Here is a 21,705-nt window from a genome sequence, read left to right as displayed (position 1 = left end):
TGCCTCAACTCCTTTGGACCTTAACACTTACTGGGAGTCTGCCATGCTTTTATTATTCTATCCTGAAAGTTAAACTGAGCAGAGTGATCCTGAAAGACAGAAATGACAACACAAGCAGCTGCCTACAATACATACAAATATAACCTGGCATGCCAAACTTGGAGTCCTGTTAACAACCATGACTTTAAGTGCCCTTTTGCTTTTCACATTCTAAATACTATTTTACTGAACTAAGAAATGACTTCATTTTTTTTTCTTTAATGGAAATCTTGGTTAGCAAGTCAAAGACTGCACCTTCTGCAGTACAGCTTGAATGGACTGTGTTACAACATACCTTCCATGTGCTGTTGAAGGGCACTATTTCAGTGGTACCTGGAACAGTCATTAATAAATTCTGCTAGACGATCAAGCTCCCTCTTAGTACAGAGCATTATATCCTTATTTAGTGCATCTAGGACATTGTTTAATGGCCAAAGGTTAACAGTTGGACTCCATGATCTTAGAGATCTTTTCTAACCAGAAGAGTTCTATGAATCTATGGTTTGGGGGTGCAGTTTAAGACTCACATTGCCTTCTCATGTCCTCTTTATCCTCTTTAATAATGAAACATGGACACAGTGTCTTCATCCAGAATTTTGAGCAGGGAATTCAAAGTGCCTGCTTTACTTCTTGACACAGAAAAGCAAAGTTCTGATTCTCAGCTACCAGTAAGAAACAAAATAGATCACATAATTTCTGGAGTCATTGACTCTATACCCATGTGTGCAGACAACACAATAGAATAAAGAATGAACCACTATTTCTGCTAAATCCTGCTACTGCAAATTGATTTAATGATGTTCAAGCACATGAAAATAACATTTCCAGAAATTAAGTTTCATAACAACTTTGCATCTAAAGAGTTACTATTGAGCAGGAAGGTATATGCAACCCAAGATCCAAAAAGATACTTACAAAAAGAAACCCCACACCCTATGAGAACGAGACAGAAAAATTATCCACAACCATCTAGACATGAAGGGAAGTTGGGCCAATTTGAAATTATTTATACTGGCTCTTGACATACAGCTGGTGATGATGAGAAAGAAAGACATCCCATCAGAGGCTCCTAACACTATCTCACATGATTTTCCACCAGCTTTACAACTAGGTAAGAATAACCAACCTTGCATATACAAAACGATTTTACTAGCAAGGCAGCAATACCACAGAGAACCTGGAGGGATTCAGGGAGTCAAAAAGTGAACAAGAACTACTGAGACTACTGTTAGAAAGGGGAAAATAAATTTAAAATATAGTATTATATTGGCACTTATGAAGATGGGGTGCCAAACATAAGGGAGACAAGCAATCTTTTCATTTATACAGCAAGAGTTCAGATAGAATGTCAGGTCCTGTTCTGAGCACAGCACAATATTTATAAGCCCTGAACTTCCTGATGTGAAATTCCCTGCATCTCAGGCCCTGCTAATTAAAACACATTTCAGGAAGTGCACTTCAGACTGCTTCTCTTCAGAGGAAGTTCTCCATGAGCGTCTGCCAGGAAATAACCCAGATTTTTCCTTTACTACAACACACACAAATCCATCTTGGCAACCTCTGCATTGTCACTTGCTCATCCTGCTGCCTATCAAGCTGGCCAATATTTTTGCTGCAGTATTTCACAACTTGTCAGTGCCTTTGTATCCACTCATTTTCCTCTTCTTACAAGGACAGTCATTACAACCTCATCTACAGCTGTAATTCAAGGTGTCACACCAAACATCATCACAAAGGATAACAAGAACCATGGCGAGACTAGCTGAGTTTACAGACAAAAATTCAACTTTTCAAGCCTTGGAAAGACCTAGGCTAGCTAGAATTTTTCTCTGGCTGATGCTCTCAAAACTCTCACCAGTGTAAAGGTAACTTCTTAAGGTGTAAGGCTGATGTGGCACTGCAGTGTGTCTAAAATCTGGACACTTTGCAGTGAGGAGCACATTGTTATTTATTATGCTGTATAAGAATGGTCTTCATAAATGATCCAGATTATCTTGCTGCCTTTCAAACCCTTCCTAGGTCAGTGTTAAGCAGTCTTGTGCATTGCCTGCATCAAACAACAAGCAGTACAGATCTTAACCCATTAACCAAAATACAGGTTCACATTTCTCATAGAAACAAAGCTACAGTGAACTTTACTGCAAATACAGCCCTGCATTCCCAACAGCTAGAACACTCCCAACTCTGAGAGCAGTGATAATAACATTAGCAGGATGGAACACATTAGCTGTAGTGAAACAGTTTTACTTCTTAGACCAAAAAAATTAGTTGCATCCACCTTCATTACTACTTATTACCTCCATAATAGCTGAAAAATTAATAAATCCAGGTATAGGCATGCTTGACTTCAGATTTAAAAAACCCATATTCCTGCTGAACATAGTTGCACAAATCAGAACAGGTATGTGCTTGCAGGGCTAGGATGAAAAAGAGATTAGCTGCCCCATGACAAGAAGAAGAATATATTCTGTGAAAAGGACTCAATATTTCCAAGAGGAAGCAATGCTGCAACACAGTCTAATGCCCTGAAGCATGGGGGAAAGCTTCATGGATATTTAACCAAGTCAATCGTTCAGAAATCTGCCATTTAAACAGTCTGGAAGGCAGCAGCAGCATTACATGACTATTTCTGGCATCATCAGAATGTACTGCTACAGACCCATCCAAGCCATATTACAAAGGATTACTATTTACAGAGTCAGACATTGTTTTCAGCTTTATATTTCCCTATTCACATCTACCAGAAGGGCTAGCAACCAAAATAAATAATTTGTTTTGGTATACAGAAAATCTTTGGCATCTCCAGAGAGAAGACTAAATCACTACTTCATTCTACCTCAGTAACATATTCCAAGATAATCCAGGCAGGCTGAGGTTTTATTAAACTCTGAGGGATAAGACAATGAAGGAAAATATCACAAGCACTGAGATTTATTTCCCCCAGCCCACTTATTTCTGTGCATAAAACAGCAGTTGCCCTGGGGACAGGCTGAGGAACAAGAGCTATGCTGAGCAAAGGCCAGGACAGAGTTCAGAAAGACATTAGGCAACACAGGGCAGAGTTTGTCTTTGTTATGCTCAAGTTCACTGCTTTGTAAACTCCAGTGGTACCTGCTAATACAGCTGGAACACAGAGCCTTTTACAGCAAGGACCCAGCGACAGAGATGAGCATGTTCTTACACTGAACCACTGGTTAACTCACACACACTTGTGAGCCCAGCCTGCTTGGAGGAAGTTGAAGTTTACCATACGCTTGGTGAACCAGTAAATCTTTCTCCAATGACTCAAAAGTCAAGGAATACAAACCAGAGAGCAAGTCCAGCAAAGTTCCCCTTTCAGAAGCCAGGAGGAGCTATTAGCACATAGGTGTTACTCACAAGTAGCAACGTACATTAGTTATCCTCACCCTTGATAACAGAGCGGTTATTCTGTACAGCTTTACACGCAAACTGAGTCTTTTGAAGAAAGTTTTGTATCAAGAAGGAAAAGGCCCCAAATGCATTAAAATGAGACCACAGGCATAAGATCCACAAAACACAAGAACCACAGACCTGTGAAGATTTCATTAGGAATGTTTCCTTCTGCCAGAGATAGAAAGGCACATCAATTCATTGATCTGCTGTTCTGTTCTTCCATGAGTTACATGCTGGGTACAGCAAGGTTGCTCAAATACTACTTTAATTTCAAATGAAATAAACCCCTACCGCTGGAAAGCATCCGATGTCACTTGCAGTGAACATCTTCTGGAAGCTGTTTCTGAGGTGGACGTGCTAGCACCACCTACCGTCAACAGCTGCCCGACATCTTTGAAAGCACAATCATACCTTTGCCTACAGAACCCCTGCACCATTCAGTGCATAAAGTCCGGCCTGAGGAGCAAGTCAGAATCAAAATTAAACAGAACTGCTGCTCACAATCCTTCCCTACTGACACATCTCCTGCATTTACTAATAACTATTCAGAGTAAATAATCAGCATCAGGAAGAAGACAAAGAGTATGTTGAGCTGAAGCCTCTGAGGGTCATCCACAATCCCCGTGCTTTTCTCTGTCACGGACCTATACCTTGATACTTGGAGGGTTAAATACAGAACAGCCAAGTGCTATCCAAATGGTAAGAGACCTGCTTTGAGTGCACATTTTAAGTGTTGCAACAATAAAAGAGCATGTCTGAGCAGGGAGCTAAAATTGAAACCTCTGACCTTCAGTTCTGTGGCTCCATCCAAAGCAAAATTTAGCACCACCATTTAATGCCACCAGTCAGCACTACCATGGCAAACTTAACTGCAAAAATCCATCCTGCATGAGGGAGGCTTGAAGAGTACAGCAAACAGACAAGTACAGCTTTGGTACCCAACAAGACAGTAGTTCCATGGAACAAAGTATGCCATCCCATAATGAAAAGACTATCATCACTCACATAAGAGCTTAAGTTTTTGCAGTACAAATACTAGACTTAGAGTTCATAAAGCAGCTGGGTGAGCAAGAGCTTCAGTACACTTTACTGTCATTTCCACTAGAACTGTCCTTCCAGTATTTGCATATATAATACCCATTTCAAAAACTAGCATTAATCTCTCCCTCCTACCAAAACCCTAGCCAGAAAAACCACAGATACTCCAATGTAAACCTGGCAAGTCAGAAGTATTTATATTTCATATTTTTCACTGTTTCTTTCTTGCAATTGTATTTTACAGCCTAGCTGTTCACAGTGCTGGTTTTCTGTAAGTCTTATCAAAGAAGGTACTGCAAGATATTTACCTAACAAACTAAGTATTTATTAGTTGTCATGGTTTGACCAGGATATGACTCACTTCAGCCTTGTACAGACCATGAACAAATGGCTTCAGTTCACAAAACACACAAGTGTGCTTTTTTGCCTATGACATCACAACAGGCACTGCTACTCCTTTTAAAAGGTCAAATAAAATGAAAGGAAGCATAAAACCCCCTTAAAAAACACAGGTCTGATTCGTAGGCCTTTATAAATGATAAATTGAGAAAGAAGAGGGTCCTGTTTTGACCCCACTCTGTTTTCTGGATTTCTCACACTATTAAGTTTTCTATGTTTAGAAAACACTTTTTAAATGTTTGGGTTTCCATCTGAAACATAATTCAGAATTAGCATTATACTTAAGGCAACAAATTTTAATCTTCACTGATAGAAATCCAGTACTGGTGCTTTTTGTTCTAACTGTAGTATTTGGGGGGTGGGGGTGGTCCAGTTTAGTTGACAAAACTCAAACCTACTGTTTTTTTAAAAACCACCCCACTTATTCCTTGAAGTGGTGGAAGTAAATTTAATTCATTGGAAAAAGCTAAGAGCATCATACAAGCTAACATCATCATCCCCCAGCAGAGAAGTGAAAGGAGAAATCACAAAGAAGTTTCATAAACTTGAAAACAGAAGCTTAATACAGGCTAACACCCAGACCACTCATGAAGTAAAGAAAATAAAGACATCTACTCCTGGAAATTCAGATAGTCAGGAGTCACTAACTGACCCTTTGCTACCTCCTGAAGGTGAAAATGCAGAGAGATCCTGGAGAGTCGATACTCTGAAGCTGAACTGCAAGGCAACAGTCTGAGGTCCCACAAGGGACCTAGTCTACATGAAATGCCAGCAGTCACATCTCCTTTGTTCTCAAGTGCATTAAAGCCCAAACAAGGGAAACATCTATGTCATCCAAAACAGGTGAAAGAAGAGTTTTAAATGAAGCTTAACACATCAGCAAGTTAGAAGCAAAAGTATGGATCTAACAGGTTACTCTAACCAAACTCAAATGCAAGAATATTCCAAACATCTCTATATGTTAGCAGCAATAGAAACAGAAGTCAGTACATAAGAATAAAACTGAAGAATGAAAATATAGCCCTTTACCCTGGGAGAAAGGAGAGTCACAAGGAACCAAAAATATAGCAGACCAGAAATAAATTAGGCCAAAATCCACCTACAGTAAAGATTTTGCTTAAAACAAACTTTTATGTACCAGAGAAATGCAGAAGGTGAGAAGAGAGTTCATCAGCATTTTGCTCCAATGACAGCATATTGGTCTGGTCAGAGAATTTCCAGGTAAGCAGTTATGGTAGGTGAGAAAGAACCTTGTAGATTTCTCCCATGCACACTTGCTGTACACATCTACACACCGCTATATGCCTCAGGATGAATGGAAGGGCGGTAAATGGGATGGTCAGGGAAAGGCCCATTATAGAAGGTGCAGGGACAAAGACACGCCAAGAAATTCTGGTTCAATATTCACTGTTTAAAAATCAGCATTTTCAACAATTGCAAGGAAACAACATCAGCTTGAATAGCTGTACCCAGAATAAAACCCCATACTGAAGTGAAATCATTAGGTATTCCACATACCTTATGTAGCCTTTCCAGCTCTCAGGAGCAGGTGTTCAATGCAATGAAACATGAAATCTGAAATGAACATTTAGAATTGATTAGGATATTTTCTTGACCTAATGTCTCAGTAGTAAAATACCCAACAAACTTAAAAGCAAGTAACTGCTATTTGCTGATATGAGTACAAGAGAGCCTTTTGAAGGCATGAGCTGCAGTACTTACCCTGCTTTACAAGTGCAAATTTAGCTGGAAGTCCTTAGGAAAAAAGCTACACATCAAAAACACCACAAAAAGTTTAAGTAGAAGCCAGGGGCTTACATTTGAACTCAGATACTGAACAAAGCAATTTGCTAGAAATCCTGTAGGTTCCATGAAAGTAAACTAGCAATTTCACGGATCATATGGGTTTGCTATTTTGAAGGAGGAAAGCTAAAGGATTCTGAAGTAAATCTTTAATACAGACAGCATTTAATGGCAACAACAATTTGCAAGTAATGAAACCCTTGACGATTGATTCGAAATGTTAGCAGCATCCAGATTTCCTATTAGAAAGGGTGCTTTGCCCGAAGGAAAACACCAAGCATGTGGGAGGACCTAGGGGAAAGCATTTGCTTCCTTAGGGTATGTGCATCATAGGACAGCCAAGCCAGTTTTTAGCTGAAGTAATAAATACATAGATGTAGTTCAATGCACACATGCGATACACTGTCCAGAACAAGTTCTAGGTTTTTGTCGTCAGAGGAAATTATTGATCCAAAAGTACTCCAGAGTTGAGCGATCAACAGAGTTGGCTTTGCTACTTTGCTGGTTGGTTTTGCTTTTCCACTCCTCAAACACATATATATTACAGGGACAAAGGCTGTACCAGTAGAAAGGCTAGGCTTACACATTATTAACTCGGAAGTCAATTTTTAGTAACTTTCTGAACAGCTACTTAAGTTTTACATGCACACAGAGGCCAGCAAAAGTTTTCCACAGTAAGAGAGTATGATGTTAAAGCAACATAACACAAAGTTTAAAGGAACTGCACCCAAATTTCAGGTGTTCATCTAAGCTATAATGACCTAACCCCCCACCACCACACACACAAACTTTTATTTCTATATGAAAGCCACAGAAATGAGCCCCAGAATGCACATCCATACCATCGGGAAAAATACCAAGAACTTGATCTGCTTTTATGGTGGCCTGTAAGAGGAATGGCACTGCCTTGAAACACTAATTTTGAAGTTCACACAGAGTCTGTTGAGTCAGCTGTCCTATTAGCTCTACCAGACTGAGTGGCAAATGACAGCTTTCCCCAGAATTACATCTGCTCTGAGTATTTTTATGGAATTAGTCATGATTTGGGACAATTTGCAAAACCAATAGAATTAACGGATTGGGAATGACATCAAAACAAGTCCTTTATGAAAACACACTTTCACAACACTTTCTCAAACTGAGAAATCCATACAGTTATTGAATTAACAAAGTTTTCTGATATGGCAAAAGCTACTTTTAATTTCCAAAGCAAATAGTAATGACCTTTCCCCATTCTGGGAAGCTACTTCAATAGCATCCTCAAAGCATTTGTAGAAGTCATTGTGTGTAACACCACGGGACCTACTTGCATGCAGCATCAAAAGTGCACCAAAAAAACCCCACCTCAAAACTATTATTTTAATTGCTCATGCATCAATAATGCCAACACCTACAAGTACATTAAATTTTCCACACAAATTATCCCACTGATTTTCATGAAGTATCCACATGTATTAAATTCAGTGTGCACAAGCACACTACCATGATTTGATGTTGGATGGCAACCCCAGAGCACAGACAAAAAGACTCTCCTTTGGTCATTAGCTATGAAGAGTAGCACAGTCATAGCTGATACAACACAGCACTTCATCTCCCCTTCTGATTCTAGGCACACCTTGCCAAGATTTGTTTTTGCAGGTTACATTACTCAGGTATGTTTGAATAGAATAGACCAAACCAGGTTGGAAGAGACCTTCAAGATCGTGTCCAACCCATCAACCAATCCAACCCACCTAAATAACTAACCCATGGCACCAAGCACCCCATCAAGTCTCCTCCTGAACACCTCCAGTGATGGCGACTCCACCACCTCCTCAGGCAGCCCATCTCAATGGGCAATCACTCTCTCTGTATAGAACTTCTTCCTAACATCCAGCCTAAACCTCCCCTGGCACAACCTGAGACCGTGTTCTGGTGCTGGCTGCCTGGGAGAAGAGACCAACATCCGCCTGTCTACAACCTCCCTTCAGGTAGTTACTTGCTGATTTACTTCATTCATCAATTACCTAGGAAGAAAGTGGTGACGAGAACTCTCCTACACTCAAGTTTGACCAGTTGTAACACTTAAAACAGTCTCACTCTAGTAGGGATAAATGCTGAAAGCCTCTAAAATGGCCAAAAAGGCAATAAACTAGGAAGTGGTTTGGGTTAAGCAAAGTATTGTGCTTTTATTTCAACTTCCTGTAATTTAATTAACTAATGCTCTGAAAACAAATAAATAAAAAGTCAAACCTAGCTTTTGATATTTCTCTGCCTTTTTTCACAAAGCAAAGGTTTTCAGTAAAATGACAATATCTAAATGTAAAGTTTAATACATCTTTGGTGGTTGAGAACTAACTCATTTTAGACTTTTTTCAAGTCACTCATTCGGTCCAGTCTTACTTGTAGCTTTTTTTTTTTTTAAACACAGTTTTACCCCTCATGCTGGCTTACCTTACTGCGTTCTAGACCAACCCAAAGGCACTAACTGCATGAGCATGGCACCGTGAGGATTTAGCAGTCTTGAAACCCTTAGTGTTTCAGGATAATTGGTGTACAAGCAATAACTTGATCTTAACATTGCTTAATGGCTTGGACAACAGAAGAATGTAGTCCATAAAGCAGAATTTGGAACAGATTCATTGGACCTAAACACAGATCCTAAGCACGTCACCACAAAACATTCCCATATGGCCACCATCAGCCTCAGCATCAGAAATTCTACAGAAACTTAACCAGAGTTTTGTAACTTAGTTGGGTGAAAAAAGGCAAACTTCAGTAATCTCAACTTTGCATCCTTTTAAAAACACCAAAAAAAAAAAAAAAAAAATCAAAGGAGCCTACACTTACTATCACCTCCTATTATTAAGAGCTCTTACACAATCAACTCTAAAAACAAAGATTTAGCAACAAAGGACACAAGTTCAGCATAACATTTAAAACTGCTAGCACAGATTCAGGCCCAAACCGCTATCATATTTCAAGTGACAGCTGTGCATTAAGTACTCACATTATATGCACATGGGCATCAGTTTTCCCCTCCCCATTTAGTTTTGTCTGTGCTTCAAATCCTTTCTTAGGACTCACAGCTTTGATCTTGTCTTTCCAGAACTGATCTCAACTCAGTAACCCTCAAGGTTTCATTTTACTACTTCTATCTACTTGAAGAGTAAAGCATCAAAGCAAGTGTGTTTTATGTACATTTATTTTCACAACTTGCTGCAAGTCCTCACCCTTCCTGTACTTCCACTCTATGATCTCTTCCTCGGTATATGATCAATGCTTCTACTCCCACTTGAGAATACTGTAGTTCAAGATCTGTTTAAACAGAAGTAACAGAGTTTTGAATTAAAGAACTTCAATGCGATCCCCATTTATTGCCAAAAAGTGACATAGATAAATACATTACAGACCTCCAGAATTTGTTTCCTAGGAAGAATAGGTCCTGTGTTCAATATTATTTTCAGTTTAAAGGTTTTATTTGCCTTTAAGCGAGGAAAAAGCTGATTCAGTTGAAAAAATTAAGCCACTGATACACACTCCTGTCTTTACAGATTCACTCTCCTCTTTTGATGAAAAGAGAGCAAGGCATAACACTGGCTGTTGAAAGCACTGAAACAGCATGAGGCAAGCACTACTGCCATCACACAAAGAAATTCTCCCCCTTCTACTGAGGTTGAATAAGCAGGGGCTTGTAGACTAATGACACAACAGAACTTTCACTTCATTTAAATCTCTGAGAATTAATCATCTATGCCGCACACTAGCTTCTTCTAAAGCTGCCTAATCTCCTAAATAAATCCACTTGGCTGTTTATTAATTTTATGTAGGTAACAAATTTACATCAACAACAGAATGAAATATAGAGTACTACAGCTCAATTTCTTATAAAAGTGAAATACTGACATGAACTGCAGGCAGAAGATAGAAGTTTTTCTGCTCCTTCTTTTGATTACATTCTTCAACTAAGTTTTACAGGGGGCTGTTACTTTTGTTTCCATGCACAACCCAAAAAAATACAGTAATAAATCCAATATAATATTCACAAAGCATTGAGGAAGAGATAGTCAGAATGTTCTCACAAAGGATGCACATGCCATATACTCTCCCCCCCACCATTTCTCTTATGAACTTCAAACTGTACCACCAAAACACATGGGCAAAACAAAAGGAATACTATTCATTTCTGGGAATTGATTGATTTTTCCTGATAATTAAGATTTCCAGAACAATTTATATACATAAGCACTAAGGTAAGTAATACTAATGGTATCCTCTTCCACAGAGATCTTCTGCTAGCCAGAATCATGCCAGTTGCTACAACAATGCCAAACAAGAAATTCATGTAACTCCAACATTAATATCTTATCCTGAAAATGAAAATTTAGTATCTAGTCTGGCTACATGCTTTTATAACTGATCAAACAGAATTCAATACAAATGATAAGCAAGAGGCTTCCCCTTGCCTCCACACCACATAGGGGGTGTTTAAAATTACTTAGTTCTCCAGAGGACAGCAAACAGCTTACACATTGCACAGATGTACACTCTTAGCTCCACCTTTCACCTGAAAGGCTCCCTGACAACTAAGGTGTAGCACTGAAGGGTTAATTTCCACAGCTTCTGCCTCTAAATATTAACAGTGTTTAGAAAGCTAGCAATGAGTTTACTTTCAAAATAAATATTTCAAAGAGTGCATCATTAACACCAGTTTCCAGCAGTGGCTTGTACTGCATACACTCAGCCATTTTCACTAATGTTTACTTAATTCTTTTTTCCCCAATCTCAGGAGGGTCTTACTCCTCCCATGACAAAAATGCTGCTAAACATTGACTTTCTTTAAAACAGGTCGATTTGAGTTATGATTATAGGAAGGCTACTAGTGCAACATCAAACTATGAGCCACCATATTCAATAGTGAAAGATAGAACACACAGAGTCACCAGAAGTTCCTGTTATTCTCAAAGTAAAGCTCAGTTTATTAATGTGTAATAAAACATAGGCATTAAAGGGCAATGCCAAAAGGAAGAAGAAAGTCAGCCTTTAAGGTCTCTTTGAAGCTATGCAAGGAAGTTAATGCCTTTCATGTTTTCTTTCATGAAATCTGTGATGGTAAAACACACTGGCAACTAAGCTAATTGTTCTAGTAGCAGATTGCAGTTTCTATTTTCAAGCCCTATCTAGGTAGCCTATGCCTCTACAGAAGAGCATGATCATTTCCTTTATGGAAAAGATCTTCTCTCCATGACCTTTACAGCCATAACTGAGAACAGCATTCAACAAAGAAAATACAAGATGCCTTCCTGCAACAGATTCACATCTAAGCAGCACAGTCTCAGGCAATAGCTAACAAGATAACAGAGCACTTGCTTACAAGAGCTGGAGAAAACTATCAGTTCCTGGGGTTTCTGTCAACTACCTTGTGACTAATAGCGTAAACCTGTAACAACCTCATATTCTTTACCTGCTAGCATCACTAGAATCAGGGCTGAATAGGACTCAAGAGGTCATCTTGTCAATCTGTCACTCCTCAGGTAGGGATAAACACCATTTCTTTCCTGATACATGGAGCACCTATCCTTGAAAGACAGGCTGAAAGAATGGGGGCTGTTCCACCTGGAGAAGAAAAGGCTTGGGGGGGACCTTATAGCTACATTTCAAGATCTGAAGGAGATCAATAGTAATGCTGGGGAGTGACTGTTTAGAAGGGCATGTAGCAATAGGACAAGAGGCAATAGTTTTAAACTGCAGCAGGGTAGATTTAGGTTGGACATAAGGAAGAAGTTCTTTACAATGAGAGTGGTAAAATACATGAATGTGTTGCTCAGGGATGTGGTAGAGGCCCTGTTCCTAGAAACATTCTGGATCAGACTTGACGGACAGCTGGATCTAGTTGGAAGTGTCCCTGCTCACTGCAGGGCGGTTGGACAAGATGATCTTTGATGGTCCCTTCCAACCTCATATAATCTATAACTTAAGACTGACAAATCTCCTCCCAAATCTATTCCAATTGCTATTCTTGGAATTAGAAGTTTTCCTCCCTAAGTAATTTAAGTCTTCAGCCTTATCTTTAAGGTCAACTATATGTTTTAGCCACCAGAAACCTTTATCTTCTTCATCCTTGTTGTAGCCTAATGTATGTGAATAACTTAAGACTACAAGAAGTTGTTAATATCTTGATTTGTTCAATTCCTTTGTCATAGTCTTTGTGTATCTTCTGATACTGAAAGTAGCCAAAAGGAGAGGAATATCCTTTCTTGGTGGGCAGTGCTCAGAACTGAACTCCACATTCTAATTAAATCCTACCAGATCTGAATTCAGAAGAACAATTACTCCGAGTATTTATCCCCTTCCTACACCACAGTAATTCATTTATTTCTCTGCACCACAAGAACAAGATTAATCAAAGTGAGCACCGCTTAATCAATAACCTGCACATCCCATTTTACTCAGCACTTTCAAAACCTGAAGATTCCGTTTTGAGCAAACATTTGAACCACAAAATTCAAAATGCACTAAATACAGAGTAGGAAGAGGGGCTGTAGAGTTGACAGGCACCAGAACAAGTAAAGAAAACAGCCAGCACTGTGATTTATACACACTGAAGTGAAAATGACAAGATAATTAATAAACCAACTAGAATCTAAAAGCCTCTAGGATATAGTGCTTAAGCCTCAAATAGAAAATGAGAGCTGATAAAAATTCAGAATTACTTCTTCAGCCCTTAATTAACAGCATTCCCATAATGGTGCTGTTAACACAAGAGTAACTGTGTTAAGAGAACACGGAATCTGTAATTTGTAACATTTGCAGAGCTTCACTAGAAGCAAGAGACCCTTACACGGCAGCAGGGTGCAAAGGTTTATTGAGTGCAGGCTGGCAATGGAAAACTATTTAAAATGTAACAAAATTAAACAGTCTTCAATACAACCTGTGGCTTTCCCCCACACACACTCGTACAAGGTAAGTGCATTTTACATAGTAAATACAAGCAGTTCTGAGTCAGGCATCATGAAAGGTTAACACAAACACTGACAAATGCAAATTAACTGTGATGGTCACACCAAGGTTCATTCCCAGATGTAAGACTGCACCTTAAATAGGCAGTTTTGATCCAACATCATGGTTTCTAGTTTTTCTTTGATAGGTACTTCAAACTCCTCTACAGAAAGCACATAAGACTTGCCATGTCTTTATGTGCCAGCAGACAAACCCTGTGCAAAGTACTCTTCTTATTTTAAAGGGGAATAAGGAACAGCCATAACCAAAAGGAAAATAAGCAAGCCACAGAAGAATCAGAAGGAAAATTCTTGCCTCTTGACTTACAACAGTGTTCCTTATCTCTTTGGCAAAAGAGATGGGTTAACAAGAGCATTGCCATGAGGCATGAGAGGTCCTACATATCAGCAAAAATACAAGAACACCTCCTTTGCCTTCTGGAACTTGCTGGGGGAAGGGGGAAGTAAGGGAGCTGAAGAAGTGTGAAGGTACCTGTTACATGTTACTTGTCTATGTTACTGCCTAGACTTAACATCTATTATGCGGTTGCGCTGCCTTCAAACAACTTTCACTACAGAAGAGCATCAGCAGAGAAGCAAAGGGGATGAAGGAAACTTGCTAAAAACTGAGTTACAAGCAAAGAAAAGAATCACAAAAGTGTTCAGTCACCATCAACAGGAGTTTCTGCTCAAAGTGCATTAACAGGGGTAAAAAATGGTAAACAGCTTGGCTAATTAACCAACAATAGAAAGGAACTGTACTCTTCAACACGAACTTCATTTTTCTCTGTTCTGTACTAACCTTTACTTGAAAGGTGTGGGCAGTAAAAGTTCCACTATATTAAATTAGAACATAGAACATTTTTCCCCTCACAGGACAACAATGAGGAATGCAGGATAGCAGTAGATTTCATGCTTTCATATTGGTTTCTCTGAAAAGAGAATTTAAAAGATCACCTAAACTCAGTAAGAGGAAATTCTCTTTAAAGATGACAGAATGTCTGAATCTCAGGATTACTGAGGACAAATTTATCTCTCATTCACACTGAACATAAAGCCTGCAAGAGACATGATGAAACAGGTATTGACTGATATAAATACCAATGTCTGTAATTATACCCAGTGGTGATTTATAAATCTCTTACTAGCACCTTCAGTAGCAGTAATCTTGAAGGCAATGCTGGAAAGGAAGTATCAAATGTTGATGGACCGGATATCTTACTGGCTATTGTACACCCCATGGATCCCATCAGTAAACACTCCTTGCAGCATTAAGGCTTTGCAAAAAAGCAAGGTACCTGGTTAAAGAGGTATGTTCAAATCTACAAAATATATCATTCAGCTCATTTTGAGTTTCTGCAAAATTAGACTTCTGCGACCCCCTTGCAACCAAATCATTTGCTAGCCCAACAGAAAGGAAACAGGAAAGAATAGCAGCAGCTCCTCCTTCACATATTACAAAATAAATAAATAAATCTGCTGCTGATTCAAATCCTTCCCAGGAAATTCGGTGGGACTAAAGGAAAAACCTCTGCCTTCTAAAGATACTTCTTTGCCTCAGATGGTCTGTTCACTCTCCCCTCCCCCTGAGCTAACTAAAACAAAAGCAGGAATTACACATTTTCATGTGTGGGTAAACAATGAAAAACCCCCAAGCATGGCAGTAGGAAGCAGGAATAGTCAGCAGTTGCTAGAGCCCTCTGACCTCTTTCTTTCTATCTGAAGAGCAGGAACAGCTTCAGCTCTATCACTGAAATCTCTGCAAAAGCAAAGCTAAGTGCCTCATTTGAGGACTCTCGATGTAGACACTGTCTAAATGTTTCTAAATTTATTGTTCAGCAACATACCTAGAACGACAGCAGTGACAAAGAATATGCAATCTTCCATTGCTGTCTCCAGGACAACTGATGGAAACATTTTGCTTATAGTCAAAAGGAAGAAAATTAGTCCAGTGTCTTAAAATGCATTAAATTACAGTTCCGTGGACAGAGAAAGGGTCAATATTAATCACAAGGGTTAAGCTCGAAACTGACCTGTAGTACACTCTACAAAGTTGGAACCCTGAAGCAAAATTAAACTCCTAAGACTTTTTTTTAAAATGTGCCCTTTCTGCAGTTCAATACAATAAAAAAGACAGAGGAAAAATGCAGAGAATTAGAAGGTAGAAAAAAAGTCATGAAGTTATAGGGGTCAACAGAAATACAATACAGAGGATTCATCAGTTCAGTTGTGGACTGCTGCAGGTCGAAAGAAAATTCAGATGTACACACAGTTAACACAGATGCAAGTGGATCATCAGATGTTTGCTAATAAAGCCTGCTCCCTTCAAGCTTTTGTTATCTGCCTCTCCTGATTTTGGCTTGACAGAAATTACATTTAAACTCTGTAAACCGTTATTTCAGAAACAGTTCTCCGATTTCCTCTTAAGCTACAAACCACTGGTACTACCAGTGATCTGCACCCCCAGATTTCAAGTGCTGGCAGAACCAGAGAGCAGTTTTTGTAGTGCTCCTACCATCTATCAAAATACTTCTTCCAGATACACGATCCGTCCCTGGAGGTGTTTAAGACCAGGCTGGATGAAGCTCTGGCCAGCCTGATCTAGTGTGGGGTGTCCCTGCCCATGGCAGGGGGGTTGGAACTAGATGATCCTTGTGGTCCCTTCCAACCCTGACTGATACTATGATTCTCTGCATCAGTTCCCTCCAACAACACATCTCCCCAACACAGCTCTCAAAACATCCCCTTACAAATTGTAGTAGTTCATACACCTTTCAGCACAACAAACCCAGGTCATCCCTGTCTCTCTTGTATCTGTTTTAATACAAATAGAGAAAAATCAGACCACACCATCTGAAGTTTCTGGTGTTTTGGGCTTTTGTGTGCGTGTGAGCATGTGCACACTTTGGGAGTGGATTCTAAAAAAATCTTTCTTCTCATAAAGTCAGAACTCAGAAGTCCCCCCAGCTGCAAGACTTGCTCTGTATTTGATGTTCTTGACTCTAGGATGCAAGCAACAAACTTCTACCTTAGGAAGCTTGCATGGTAGAAAAAAACCCATCTAGTTACAAAGAAATGGAAGAAGGAAAACAAACAAAAAAAAATAAGCTACAACACAAAACCTACAGGTTTCTAAGCTGTTCAGTCCCTAAAGAGCCACTTTCTTCAACAGCTTATCTGATTGGCCATCAACCACTGCCTGAATATGGACAGCAGGACACACACAAATAAGAAAAAAACCCAACAATCAAAGCTTTTAGAAAGATGTACTTGATGTTCACAGAAGTTCTTCCTCTCCTACACTAAAAAGGCTATTTAAAACCAGATATCTATCTGGTTTTCACATTTTCCATTTAATTTCCCACTCTTTCAACTTAATGTCTTTCTAAAACACACAATAATTCACATTCATTGAAACCTCTGTCAGAACACACTGGACTTCTGACATTCCTAAGTGGCAGTCATAAAAACCAAGAGACTCATTTGAAATTGCTAGTAATTTACAAACTCTAAACTTGCATTAATCTGCATTAAGTACTATTTTTTTTTTCCAAACACTTAAGTTTTAAAAGCAGCTTTTAGTACAAATTAACTATAATGTAAAGGTTACCACTCAGAGACAGTTAATAATTGTAGTTCAGGTGCTAAACAAGTACAATCAAAATTAGTGTTTCAGTGTGTTCCTAAATAATTTCGGCTACGATTCCATACAAGAACTCACAGTGACACAGTAAGGATTTGTTTGTTGCAGTTTTTAGAATCCTGACCTCTCATTAAAACCTTTTCAAGGAATCAAGTCACTATGTCCATGCTTTCATGTTACTCAATGGTACCTGAAAGTTTAGAGTTACACTAACACAAGATGAGAGGAAAAACAGATTTAGTCTGAAAATCACAGCTGACATAGCTAAATACCAAATACCTGCACACTTGAGTTTTCTTTGACAGCTGTCTGGAATGAAAACTCGAAAGATTAGTGGTAAGAAGTAAATAAACTACCATGTTTTCACTGCTAGCATCCCAGAGCGGTGGTTGTAACACAAAAGATCTTGAATACAAATCCTACACGAGAATGTCTTTTTGAAGTACCTTCTACTAAGTTACTCAAATTTGTCCAGAATCTGAGATTACAGAGACGCCTGATGTAATAATCCAGATCAGATACCAAGCTACAAATGTTCATTTAAAGACTACAAACACATACAAGATTTGAGCACACAGATTTTACAGCAAAATCACAACCTACTTACATAGTTACCAATATTCTGCAAAACATGATTATTGTCTAAACACCAGTACAGGCAGCCATGAAAAACCTGTGGGTGAATAAATCTACAGGCATTTAAGAGCAACCAGCAACACCGTGTACTTAAAAACCGTACCATGAGACCACAAGCCTCTCCGCCCCACTGAAAAAGGCTTTTTTACATGCTAAGAGATATAAAAGAACTGGGAATAGCCTGTATTTTTACTATGAATGTTCCATCCTGTGGAAGACCATACTGCTACGCACAGCAATGCCCACCAAAGGGGAAGAAAAAAAGATCTTTAATACAAATGGCAAGAAATAGCTTCTTGTTTCTCGAGTTACCCGCTTACTGAACACAATCCCACCACATTTATAGATCCATTAAAAAATGGAAAACAATCCCCATAACCATTAAAGCCACCTGGTTTACTACTTAATCTCCAAAAAGTGCTCCTGCTTTTCTCTCCTCCTGTCATCTCCCCAGATATCTTTTAGTTTGGTGAAACTTACAAAACCCAGATTCCCCCATTCAGCTGTTAGTCATCATGTGGTAAACCATTATATTTCTTCAAAAAGAAGTCCTTTCAACATGTAATATACTTAGAAGCAAAGTTACATCACATGCTATCTAGAAGTTGAAACCATTTTTAAAGCTATTCCAGCAAATTACACATTCAAGACAGAGTGCTAGTCTAAGAATATTCATTTCTGGATTAAGCATACCAGTGCACTGCTAGTAGGTTGTTATGTCAACTACTCATGCTTAGTACTTTTAGTAATACCTGAGGCTGAATAAAGCTTAGAGCTTTTGACCGAGAAGTACCATGCCATCTTCCTTTAACATGTACATCTTAACCTTCCTGCAAAATAAAAGGTCAACCAACTCCAACGTCAATCCAAACCATGGTCTACAAAAACTGGATTTAAGACATAACAGCACAAAAAAGAAATTGATTTCAGAACTGTTTTTCTCTTGTTGAATAGTCTGTAGATTTTCCAGTCCTGTGAAAGAAAATGTTTCACATCAACTAGTGTCTCCTCCTTCCTTTGGGTTTTGGGGTTTTCTTGTTAACAGAACCCCATACCTTAGGCCCACGAAATTTACTACATGGGCTCCGATCACAAAGGTACACATTCATATTCTTTACAGAGTCTCAGCCATAAACCTTGCTCTAAGAAATCCTAAGGCTGTGACACACATCCCCCCCACCCTCCCCCATCCAGAAATTACACCATAAGGGCAAAGGTGTTCCAACAAAGATACAGGATAATATCCCCATTTCAGAGGTAACAAACAAGGAGCCGGGTGGAGAAAGGAAGTGGTGGAATTTTAGACATGGACAGCACCAGTAAGATAACAAGCTGTTCCAAATAACTACGTAACATTTCATATTTTCTGGCCCAAATCCAGTTATGCTCTTGACCTTACCCAGGTCTAATAGAATTGGAGATTATAAAGGCAGATTACCTTTAAGGAATGTGGTACTTTTCCAATTACCACAGGAGACAAAAAACAAACTATTGAACAACAAAGGGATACTGCAATACCATTTCACTTTTTAACTAACTTTTCCATTAAATACTTCAACATGAATCCTCAAGTGTTTCTCCTTTCAAGTGAACTTTTTGTTCAGCACATTTACTACAGTGCTGCTATGACCCCAGTCAAACTGCCAAAATCTGAGCTGCAGGCTGTCGCTGCTGGAGTGTTAGGGCCTACAGGACACACTCTGCTTTCAGAGCACTCCTAAGATTGAGTGCAAGTCAACTAACACAGAAACAATACAGTTAACAGTCTTTCAGCTAGACGAGAACAGGGTGGGGGTGCTATTAAAAAAGAAAAAAAAATAAATATTGTGAAACCGAAAAGAAATACTACCCCTTGTTCCAAAAAAGCATCATCCAAGAAAAGGCGATTTGGAAAAATAATGGATATGAAAATTGGCAATATACAGCACGTGCTTCAAAATTCATCCCAGGGATTTGAGAAAGTCTGTTACAGCTGCAGAAGTGCAATTCTCACTACACTCCAAAATCAGGTTTACAACCGGAAAGAAAAAAAGTATCACATTTCATCATGAAGTGCAAAGGCTCCTCTATCTAATCCAACTTGGTGGCACCAGCCGAATCAGTCCAAAGCCACGCTGAAGAACACTTGCTCCCCCTGCCCCGCTGCAGAATTCGGAGGCTATCCCCGGGTTAAAGCCTGTATGGGAAGGGCTGCCCTTCATTCTCTTCGGATCACTCAATCCCACGCTCCAGCTAGTACAGTAATAGAACCAAAAGAAGAAAACCCAGAAACCCAAACAAGAACCCACACAAACCCCAAAACCCCCAACACGCACAAGAAGAAACCACCTCAACCACTTCCCCTGAGCTCCCACCCAGGCTCTAAGAGGCAGCTATGGATTTACCAGCACGTCTGGAGAAGGAAAGGGGCAAAACCAGGCAGCCGGACTCCGGCAGCGAGGGGACATCTCCTCCTCCCTTCCCTTTCCCTTTGTTTACTTTACGGACCGTCCCGCTCCGCTCCGCCTCGCCGAGCCGTCAGCACCTCGCCGCCTCCCGCCACATCCGGTGGGACCGACCGGCGCGGCCGCCCCGGGGGGAACAGGGAGGGCCGGCCACGGGCTGTGCCTCCCGGGCCGAGAGGACAGCCGGCTTCGCCCCGGGGAGGAAGGGAGAAGCGGTGCACCAGATGACCTCTCCCCGCAGCCTCCTCTTTTCCCATTCCCTTCTCATCCCGCCCGTCTTCTCAACACCGCCCAACAACGGTCCCTCGCAGGCGGCGCTGGGGAGGAAAGCGACTCTGCTCAGACCCCCAGTCCACCTCCCGTCACCCCGTACTCGCCTTCTCCGTCGTCTATCCGGATCCGTTCACTCGCACCCCGGCCGCAGGGTGCCCTCTGCTGCGGAAGGTTTCCCCACCGCGGGCACCCACGGCGTGCGGTTAGTGTGTGTACGGACGGGTGTGCACAGAACCGTACCCCGTGTGCGTGCCTCCTGTGCCCCCTCCCCAGGGATACAGGGGCTCCTAAGGCAGCCCCTCCCCAAGGATACAGAAGAAATGGGCAGCTCTTCCCCTGGAGACGGGGCCGCCGTCGCACTCCGAACCAGGGGGAGACACGGAAGGAGACGCCACTGTCCCCCACCCTTCTCCACCCCCCGTTATGTAAGTTCGGGCCATTGGGGCCGATGCGCCTCACTCCGTCTGCGCCCCTCGCCCCTTTACGTTCCCTCCTCTGCAAAGCCCCTGCCGCCAGCACTCACCGCGCTGCGGGCAGCCGCCTCCGGCTGGCTGACCCCCGACGAGCGGAGGGATCGTGGCGAGCTAGGGCGAGGGGAAGAGAAGAAGGAGCAGCGGAGTTGTCCCGCCAGCGCTGGTTTCCGCGGCCCCTCGGCTGCCGCCCCACTCTCGCTGTGTCGGTGCGGGCAGCTGCCGCCTGCCTCCCTGCCCGCCCCGGCGACTCCAGGCCGCCCCTCCGCCCTCCCGGCGCGCTGCACCATGGGATGTGCGACTGCCCTCTCTCCCTCCCTTCCCCGCCCGGCTCGCTCCCACACTAACATGGCTGCGGGGGATGGAACGGGGGGGTCAGGCAGCCGCCCCTCCAACCGAGGAGAGGAGAGGCGGGAGCCGCCCACCCCGCCTGCGCAGGCGCGGCTGGCGAGGTTCAGGTGACGGAGCTGTTCGTAGCCGCCGCTGTCTCCTCGAATCTCGTCAGCGGTGGCCGAGGCGATGGCGGTTGAGCCCATCCCGGCCCTTTACTGGGCTTAGGGGCTTTTCCA

General features: G+C 41.1%; 1 protein-coding gene across 3 annotated transcripts in view; it reads right to left on the bottom strand.

The window, feature by feature from the left end:
- PTK2 (protein tyrosine kinase 2) overlaps nt 1-21,389 on the bottom strand; it is a 197,642-nt gene extending 176,253 nt beyond the window's left edge. For 2 of the 3 annotated variants that reach the window (XM_068155459.1, XM_068155461.1), the window contains exons 1-2: nt 21,190-21,389; nt 6,409-6,465 (exon numbers count right to left, since the gene is read on the bottom strand). The gene's annotated coding sequence lies outside the window, so the exon portion shown is untranslated. Of the gene's footprint in view, nt 1-6,408; nt 6,466-20,333; nt 20,353-21,189 lie in introns of those variants that run through there. The other variant, XM_068155460.1, reaches the window with a different exon arrangement.
- Nucleotides 21,390-21,705: the final 316 nt, after the last annotated feature.

Source organism: Melanerpes formicivorus, unplaced genomic scaffold (genome assembly GCF_026170545.1).
Source record: "Melanerpes formicivorus ecotype bairdi unplaced genomic scaffold, bMelFor1.0.p_v2 SCAF_32, whole genome shotgun sequence".
NCBI classification, from domain to species: domain Eukaryota; kingdom Metazoa; phylum Chordata; class Aves; order Piciformes; family Picidae; genus Melanerpes; species Melanerpes formicivorus.
Note: the sequence above shows the minus strand (reverse complement) of the source record. Positions and strands in the feature narration are given on the sequence as shown.